Genomic DNA, 9,748 nt, shown 5'->3' with positions numbered 1-9,748 from the left:
TTCACAGACTCTGACTTCACGTGGGATCCTTCAACTAAAACCATTATGCGAGAGAGGCTGCCAGTCAGATAATATGTCAACAAGCTGAAGTGACAAAGAATAAATACATACTTACTTAAAAGAAATGTTCCTTTATTTTACACATAAAAGATTTTGGTTTCAAATGTATTAATTCAATTGCTAAACAAAAACTCCAGAGATGGAGGCTTTCACTTAATTTTGTCCTTAATAATAAGGACAAAATATTAAGGACAGTAGGTGACAGATTAAAGACTGGAGCACAGATGAACAGCTCACAGTTTCCCTTCTCTTCACATAAACAGTGGCTCATTGAGCTTCTTCCTGTTTCACCTGTAATTATGTATTTTCTGTGTGAAATGGGAGGGCAGTTATCTTGTGTTGATCAGTTTCTCTGTTTGTTACAAAGGAAAACATTGGCTTCTCTGTTTATGAAGTCCTGGAAGGAGGAGGACTGAAGGAGCTGCATAGATCCTCTATGAATGATCTGGGAGGAAAAACTGTGGACGGAAAATTTAAAGAATTTCTCGGGAAAATGTTCACTAAAAAACTGGGATAAATATGGATGAAAATATCCATCCATCCATCCATCTTCTTCCGCTTATCCAGGATCGGGTCGCGGGGGCAGCAGCTTCAGAAGGGAGGCCCAGCCTTCCCTCTCCCCAGCCACTTCTTCCAGCTCCTCCGGGGGAACCCCAAGGCGTTCCCAGGCCAGCCGAGAGACATAGTCCCTCCAGCGTGTCCTGGGTCTTCCTTGGGGCCTCCTCCCGGTGGGACGTGCCCGGAACACCTCACCAGGGAGGCGTCCAGGAGGCATCCTGACCAGATGCCCGAGCCACCTCAACTGGCTCCTCTCGACGTGGAGGAGCAGTGGCTCTACTCTGAGTCCCTCCCGGATGACCGAGCTTCTCACCCTATCTCTAAGGGAAAGCCCAGCCACCCTGTGGAGGAAACCCATTTCGGCCGCTTGTATCCGGGACCTCGTTCTTTCGGTCATGACCCAAAGCTCATGACCATAGATGAGGGTGGGAACGTAGATCGACCGGTAAATCGAGAGTTTCGCTGTTTGACTCAGCTCTCTCTTCACCATGACGGACCGGTACAGCGCCCGCTTCACAGCAGACGCTGCCCCAATCCGCCTGTCGATCTCCCGCTCCCTTCTTCCCTCATTCGTGAACAAGATCCCCAGATACTTAAACTCCTCCACTTGAGGCAGGACGACCCCCCTGACCCGGAGAAGGCACTCTACCCTTTTCCGGCTCAAGACCATGGCCTCGGATTTGGAGGCACTGAGTCTCATCCCAGCCGCTTCACACTCGGCCGCGAACCGCTCCAGTGAGAGCCGCAGATCACGTTCCGATGAAGCCAAAAGGACCACATCATCCGCAAAAAGCAGAGATGCGATCCTAAGGCCACCAAAACGGATCCCCTCAACACCTCGGCTGCGCCTAGAAATTCTGTCCATGAAGGTAATGAACAGAATCGGTGACAAAGGGCAGCCTTGGCGGAGTCCAACTCTCACCGGAAACGAGCCCGACTTACTGCCGGCAATGCGGACCAGACTCTGACACCGGTCGTACAGGGACCTGACAGCCCGTATCAAAGGGCCCGGTACCCCATACTCCCGGAGAACCCCCCACAAGGCCCCCCTGGGGACACGGTCGAACGCCTTCTCCAAGTCCACAAAACCCATGTAGACCGGTTGGGCGAACTCCCATGCACCCTCCAGGACCCTGCTGAGGGTGTAGAGCTGGTCCAGTGTTCCACGACCAGCACGAAAACCACACTGCTCTTCCTGAATCCGAGGTTCGACTATCCGACGGACCCTCCTCTCCAGGACCCCTGAATAGACCTTACCAGGGAGGCTTAAGAGTGTGACCCCCCTGTAAATAAATAGGAAAGATGAAAATATCTTTCCTATTTATTTATTTTATATTTTAACACTTTTCAAAAGAAATTATGATGATATGGATATTAGCTTTCCATTTCATCTGGGCAGGCTGGCTCAGAAACAAAAAACATTGAAAAGTTCTTTAAAGGAGTACAAGGGATTATCCTGGGATGAAGGATCAATCAAAATATTGAAATATAAACTGAAGTCCTTTTTGCTCAAAGCCTGCAGGGAATCACTCATAATCTCAGGGAAATCTTCAACAAAGATTTCAACATTGGGTGCATTTTGTTAGTGGGGAAATCACTTAGTGTGTTTTCCCGAGAAACACATTATTATAGATTATTGTAAAGTTCTGTGTCCATTTACGCTTGGAGACACATTACCGAAGGGTATCTGCAACAATAGGAAATCAGGGTTACAATTTTGGAAAATTGCCATCATTTATAGATTTGGAATTGGTGTCTCCAAACAATTCCATATGTGAATGTGATTTATCAACACATTCAAAGAAAGGAAATTCACCAACAAAGATGGTGAATGGTGTGGAGCATTCACCATTCACCATTACTCCCACTAGTTTTCAGAAACTAGTGGTAATGGTGAACATGTTGTTCTGAATGAAACCATGGAGTTAATCTTTTATCCAATAGAAGCAGATCAGACCATGATGAACTTCTATTTTCATTGCACACAAAAGAAAATTCCAAAGTATGTGACTGAGGAGGGAGTAGAACAAATAGGTTGTTTATTTCTTAATTCACCAAATAGTGAATCTGGACGAGAAAAACATGCTTGATGTGCATTACTGGTTATTTTTGGTCCTGCAGCTTAAATGTGGTTTAAAATTTTTTTAAACCACAATTACGAAAAAGAAATAGTAATAGTTTTTTTTTTAACTTCGGCATCAGAGACCTACGTTTTTATGCACAAGTGTATGTTGGAAAAAAATATTCTTGCCCATAATCTGATAGTTAGGGGGTGCAGATCCAACATAAGTGTTACAGGTAGAAGCAACGTTTTAATCAGGTTATTGCTAACAGATGACCATTTGTGTCAGTTTTCCTACCAATAAACTATTGTTTGCAGTTGTTATTGATTTGATAAGAGTACAAATGTTGTCATTACTCTTGACATATATATTTCAGTGTTTTTCACTAGTTTTGCCAATCAGTTTATGTACAGTTCAACAGCAAATCATAAACAGACTCCACTTTATTCAGAATCTGTTTATTTTGTATTCTGCCAACAAAGAACAATCCATTATTTTGACATTCCCAAAAAATAAATCACAAGTGCTTAAAAAACCTTCCTTGTTGTACAGTGCTCTCATTTGATAAGCTTAAGATAAAGGAGTATACCAACTTGTGCCCAGTAAAACAAAAAAGACTCTTTTTATAACCTTCCACAAAAGAAATCCAATGTGCAAATACTGTAGTAAAAAAGATCAGAAAATGATTTTATTATGAATATGAATGCAATGTAACAAGTACAATTGTCAACACAGTTGTGTCTAATAAAAAAGACAACAACAGTTCCTATTTTTGTTTGTTCTGGATGTGAACTTCTAAACATTTCCTACATCATTTTCACTTTACCTCTTATTTATTGTGTCTGCTTGCAATTAAGATTTTAATTATGGCATAACAAAAGTCAACTACATTTTATTGTCTGGCATCATGGCTTTCCAGATAGAATTTTTGACTGCTGTCCTGAAAGTTAACAGATCTGAAAATGCAGAACTTGTGCATGTCTGGTAGAATATCTCTACTCCTCACAATAAAATGTTTCTTTGGCAACAATAATAAAGTAATTCACATTAAATGCTGCATATTTTATAACCAAAAAATGACCAGGGAAAGAGCAAAATAAAATGTCAAGTATCCATATTTATTTTCCTCTGTTTGAGGTAATGTGGACAATGTCAATTCTATGCTGATTACATTACTGTTGGGATCTGGAGCTGTTCATCCACCAGAGGGCGCTGGAGGCTTTGTTCCATCTGAGGGCGTCTCCTGACCTACGCACCTGAAACCGTTCTGCCATCAGGAGCTGTATAACTGGAGGAGGCTGCTGACACTTCCCTGCCAGATTGTTAGCCAGTTATGCGGATTGTCCTGTGACGTGCTGAAAACAGATCCTGCCCAGGACCCTTCCGGACCTACAAATCGGCAGCCTTGCTTCTGGCAGAACAGTTCAGGCTTCCAGACTTACCTGTCCGTCCTCCAACGCCACCGCAGCCCGCAGTCCTCCGCGCCTCAAACAGACTGCGGATTTCCCAGGTTTTACCCCCGAGTCCTTTCTCCTCCCGATCGGAGCTGACCTGAGATCCAGTCCCAAACGCTCCCGGATTGTTTACCTGTTTTTCCCCTTTGTTGTAATAAATCTCTTAAATCATTCTCGGCCTCTGGTGTTGTTCTGCATGTGGGTTAGGAAGTTAGACCTCAACATGACAATTACAAATGATAACTTTAAAAGATGCTTCATGTATAAAAGATTACAGGTAGGTATTCAAAGGACTCCTTGGCAAATCACATAAAAATAGTTTGAACAGTTTGTGCTCTAAGACTTATCCATCTTTAACTTTGAATATGTAAAAGTCCAAATGTCATTCATAAATTACAACAAATACTTAATACAACACTTAATTCAGAACGTTTGCATTAAGTACAAACATTTCATACTTGATATTAACGGTAAGTATTAACAAAGCAGATTTTTGCAGCAGAAATCACTACAGATTCCAAATCATTGATAGTATATATGTTTTAGGAGAGTAGTGTTAAGAAGCTTTGTTGAGTTTTCATGACCTACCTTTAAACAAACCCACAGCTGTGCTGCACAAACCAGCATATTTCTATTTTTCTCTTTGACTTCAGAACATTCTTCTTTACAGTTGTTTCAGATTGCTCTTCTTTTATCATAACGGAACCATCTTCATGAGCAGTTCTTCTTTCACCCAGCTTTGATTTCAGGCCCTCAAACAGCTTTGATTTGCGACTGTTTGGGGGGACATTTTCTTTCTACAGTATCCTAATAGGGCTATGTGGTCTCCATACGATGGCAAATAAGTCTTCATCTGTCACGAGCTTGTGGGCGGTGTTATCAATCTAAACAAGGACAATAACATATCATTTCATAAAAATGGAATTAGAATTACATGCAAATTATTTGAATTAAATTAGATAACATTGACACATGCTTTAAAAAAACTATAGTTTTTGAAATACTATTTTTTTCAGCTAGTATCTTTTCTCTGAGCATGGTCTTGATAGTTTCCACAGGAATATTCCTTTGTCTCGGGAAATCACTCAGGTCATCCATTCTGTGATCATACACTTGAAGGGAAGGTAAAGGTAATTTAATTTATATAGCACATTTTCAGCAACAGTATAGAAACACAATAACAAACCAAAGGAAAGAGCAAAACAAGAAAAAGCTAATAATGTTGATCCAAAGTATATAAGTTAGGTGCTCCTATTCAGGGATGGTAGATAAGTTAAAGTAAAAATCCTCTGGCCAAATTCTTTATCTGGTTTGGAAAATTAGGAGTCTAAAAAGTAGTTGCTAATGTAGTTTTTCGAAGTTCTAAGTTTTAAACCCTGTTCTGTGTTGCTAAATAAGAGTAAGTAAGTATTCTGGTAAGTAGTGTAAACTAAATCTATAAAAGTAATGATTACTCCACAGTTTCTAAGTAATAATAATAAAAATTAAATGTTATTGTTCTGGAAGAATTTTTTTTCTGGATTCTAAGTTCGTTCTAATTCCGTTTTTGGGTTGCAATAATAGGAGTCTCTCTGCATAATAATTCAAAAATGTATCTAATATTGGTCTAAATAATGAGTACGCTACAGTTTCTAAAAAATAAGCCAAAGAGCGATTAATAAACTAGAGTCTCTGGATTCCAAGTTTGTTCTAATTTCTTTCCAGGGTTAAAAGTGAGTACTCCACAGTTTCTAACTAAATAAAATAAAAAAGAGGAAAGGATACATTAGGTCACATGGTAACATTCAGACAAAACAAAGGGCAAAACAAAGACATGAGTGAAGGCGGTGGCATTATAATAATTGTACCTGAAAAACTAATCATGATATGGTCATCCATAGTGCCTTTCAGCACTGTTTTTTGTCAAATGATTTTACTAAGGCTAAACTTGAACAATTTTAATGTTACAAATACATTCTTTCACAAAAATATTTAGTATTTGTTTTACTTTTGTTTTCTAATAACTATTACCAGTTATTTAATTTGTGTAACTACACAAATATATGCATATACAGTGGTTTTACTTTTAAAATGGACACATCTTGAGAAACTTCTTTAATTTCACAAAAATGATAAGAAAATATTTATTGGTAATAACAAAGAACTGTACTGTTCCATACTGACACTGTCTTTGTCAGTACAAAAGGAAATACACTGAAAATCAAGCCATCTGTGGAGAATAGAGGTCTTTCAATAGAAAAATGGAGAAACACAATATAGCAGAGATATACTGTAGCATACCTTTTGTGTTATCTGAAAAGGCTAATGACAATGCAGCTGCTCCACACCATCCAGTCTTCTGTCTTTCTGAAACAACACACACTGTACAAAAGCAAGCAAATATTGGATTGGTTGATACTTGAACTTACTGATTAAATCAATAAAATAGATTTGCAGACAGACAAAATAAAGTTGTTCTTTTTATATTTCTTTGCTTGGGTTACAGTTACTTTTTAAAAATTTAATAATAAAACAGAGAGAGACAGTATGTGACACAAAATGCCATGACATATTTTAGTTTAACTTTAAAAAAAAAAAAATACATAGGCTTTGAAGTGTCGTTTCTTGTTGCAGTGGTTTGGGAGCAAGATGCAGCATCTACTAACTACTCACCAGTTATTACACCACGACTTTGTGGTAAACTGAACATGTGTCATTAAAGCAAATAAAAGTACCACGTAATCCTCAGATATTAACTAAAGTTACCGGAAAGTCAGTTGTGGACTGACAAAGTAAAGAAACATAAAACATTGTCTTCAAAGATATGAATGCATCTGTTGAGAAAATAAATTTAAAATAAGCTAGTTTTAAAACTTAACAAGTCTTGATTCAAATACCCTAATTGTGGTTTTACAATCAGTAATGTATTCTGGCTTTTTGACCTTTATGTTACCTGTAGTTACAGCAGGTGGTTTCCTAGGATCGTTTGAACTGCCTTTTGTCTGTGTGGGAAAACAATACAGGAGAAGTTGTAGCTTTTCATACTCATCTATGAAAAGCTGTAAATACAACAGGGGTTCCTGGCTTCAGATAGAGGGTCAGAGATAGCTCCTGGTTGGATGAGCAAATATACGCCTTATTTGAATAAATTAAAGATAAGAATACGCCTTCACTTTCTACACAGAAGTAACAAATTAGATTTTGCTCTTGCAACTTCTCCAAAGACGTCTTTGCTTTTTGTCGTTTCCATCTTTTGTCTTTTTCTCTCTCAGGTAAATTCATGTGTTGTTTGTGCTCTGAGGTTTCTGATGTTTTGTGATGTTTGTCTGGTCATACTATGCATCTGTCTTGCATAAATACTGATTATTGTGACGCTGTTATCTCTGCGTGATCTCAGTCTTTGCGCACAGCATTTTTCTGAACCCGGGCATAGAGAGGATTTAACGAGTCAAAAGGTTTTTAAAGTTCAAGAATTTCTCCTCTCTTAATACATCTTCTTAAGCTATCTTCAAGATTAGCTACTGTCATCAGTATGCCAAATTGATTACTTTATACTATGCTAGCTCATATTACAGACTTAGCTTAACCCTCCTGTTGTCCTCGGGTCAAAATGACCCGCCACTGTGTTAAAACCCCCCAAAAATCCACTAAATGTTATTTTTTAACTTGACATTTTAAGACTTTTCCTAGATTGGCCCAAACAATAGAAAAAGTTAAATGTTGCTTTTATTCACATTTCCATGTAAGCTGTACAAAAAAAGGTACAAAGATGGTCTTCAGGTCAAAATGACCCGTGAGGCAAATATAGTTGAAATCAAGGTCACAGAGTTATTTACAAACCACAGAATGTTGCAAAGTTTTAGTTGTGTCTCAGATCAATCAGTAGCAGAAGTGAACAAGGCGAATCAGGTGGTGTTCTTGCAGACTTCAGAAGACCACCTGTTATTTCCTGAGGTCATAAAGGTGCTGCACAACAGGACCCCAAATTGTGTCTGTGCTGAAGCCATGAGTGTGCGTTATAACAGTGAAGAGGCTTTAGAGGTGATTTTGTCAAATGTCCAGCAAGACAACTCTGATTCAGAAGAGGAAGTGGAGGATGTATCCAAAGAAGAAGATGGAGAGGAATACAACCCAAAGCATGATGAATCATCTTCAGAAGAAGAAAATCCTGAAGCTGAAAGTGAGACTTTCCTTTCAAAAAATGGCAAAATAACATGGTCCTCAGCGGCATATGACAACACGGCAGGCATGCAGAACAAAACATTGTAAAGATGACCCCAGGACCCACAAGGTATGCCGTTTCTCATGCCCATGATATTGTTTCTACATTCTACCTGTTTATCACACCAGCAATAGAAAAAATAATTCTGGAGATGACAAATATGGAGGGTTTTCACAAATGTGGAGACAGCTGGAAAAAGATGGATGAGATTGACCTGCAGGCCTGCTTAGGGCTGCTAACCTAAGCAGGTGTATACAGGTCCTGAGGTGAGGCTGCAGCTAGCTGTGACAGAGGGACTGAGGGGTCACAATGTGATATGTGACAATTTTCTTCACTTCTTATGAACTCGGACAGCAGCTTCTGAAGAGGAAGATCACCATGGTTGGTACAGTTCGAAAGAACAAGTCTGAGCTCCCACCTGCACTGCTTGGGTCAAAGGAGAGAGAGGTCTTCTCCTCAAAGTTTGCCTTCACACCCACCACCACTCTAGTTTCCTACCTCCCAAAGAAAAACAAGTATGTAGTTCTTCTGAGCACATTGCACAAAGACGGCGACAGGACAACAGGAAGCCAATCATCATCCTGGAATACAACCACAACAAAGGAGGTCTGGACAACCTAGATAAGGTGATTGGAACATATAGCTGCAGAAGAATGACTGCCCACTGGCCCCTGGTCACCTTCCACAACATCACTGATGTGTCCTCCTACAATGCCTTTGCCATTTGGAGAGAGATCAACCCGTCCTGGATGTCTCATAAGCACAACAAGAGGAGGGTGTTCCTGGAGCAGCTAGGAAAGGCACTTGTAACTCCACTCATTGAAAGAAGGAAGCATGTCCCCTGCACAGAAGCCTCAGCAGCAGTTGTGAAAGCTATTCAGAGTCCAGCAGCTCCTGATCAACCTGAGGATCCATCTACCACAGCCACTTCCCCAGCTGGGGCAAGTAAGAGGAAGAAATGCCAGTTCTGCCCTCAAAAGGACTGTAAAACACATACTGTGTCCTGCAGGTGTAAGAAATATATCTGCAAAGGCTGTGCACTTGATACTGCCCTAAATGTGCTAATTAGTTTAATGGGTTATGTCATTTTTCATATTTTTGTATTGTACATTCTCTTAAATTGTTCACGGGAGAAAAGTAAAAGAAACTGAATCATTGGGATGAATAAAAATAAATGAATTCAAAACTCCTTTTTGCACATTTTGTCTTTTCTTAAGCTATAGAAATTCAAGTGGAGAGGGAAAACTCAAGTATTCACACATTTTGTGGTGAATGACAATATGCAAGATGAAATTTGGTGTTTAAAATTCAATTAAGCTGCTTATATTGGGGGTTTAGTGGAGACGGGTCATTTTGACCCGGAGGACAAAAGGTGTATACAGAAAATAAGGACAACAGGAGGGTTAAATTAA

This window comes from Poecilia mexicana, unplaced genomic scaffold (assembly GCF_051168715.1).
Source record: "Poecilia mexicana isolate PSO_F unplaced genomic scaffold, ASM5116871v1 scaffold_2, whole genome shotgun sequence".
NCBI classification, from domain to species: domain Eukaryota; kingdom Metazoa; phylum Chordata; class Actinopteri; order Cyprinodontiformes; family Poeciliidae; genus Poecilia; species Poecilia mexicana.
This window is presented reverse-complemented; position numbering follows the sequence as displayed.